At 75.9% G+C, this 228-nt stretch overlaps 1 protein-coding gene across 1 annotated transcript in view; it reads right to left on the bottom strand.

Annotated features, from left to right (window-relative positions):
• The window catches only part of LOC108803735 (DNA repair and recombination protein RAD54-like), a gene marked incomplete at its 3' end in the record, with an annotated part of 20,917 nt that overhangs the window by 2,109 nt on the left and 18,580 nt on the right, over positions 1–228 (bottom strand). The window lies entirely within an intron of this gene.

Genomic DNA, 228 nt, shown 5'->3' with positions numbered 1-228 from the left:
CCCCCCCAGCGCCCACCCCCCCCCACAGGGGACCCACCACAGCCCCCCCTACAGGGGCCCCACCACAGAGCCCAGCACCCCCTACAGGGGCCCCCCCACAGAGCCCCGCCCCCCCCACAGGGGCCCCACCACAGAGCCCAGCACCCCCTACAGGGGACCCCCACCACAGAGCCCAGCACCCCCTACAGGGGACCCCCACCACAGAGCCCAGCACCCCCTACAGGGGAC

This window comes from Nanorana parkeri, unplaced genomic scaffold, assembly GCF_000935625.1.
Source record: "Nanorana parkeri isolate BGI_ZX_2015 unplaced genomic scaffold, ASM93562v1 scaffold4110, whole genome shotgun sequence".
In the NCBI taxonomy this organism is placed as follows: domain Eukaryota; kingdom Metazoa; phylum Chordata; class Amphibia; order Anura; family Dicroglossidae; genus Nanorana; species Nanorana parkeri.
The sequence above is the reverse complement of the archived record's forward strand: the minus strand, read 5'-3'. Positions and strand labels throughout refer to the sequence as shown.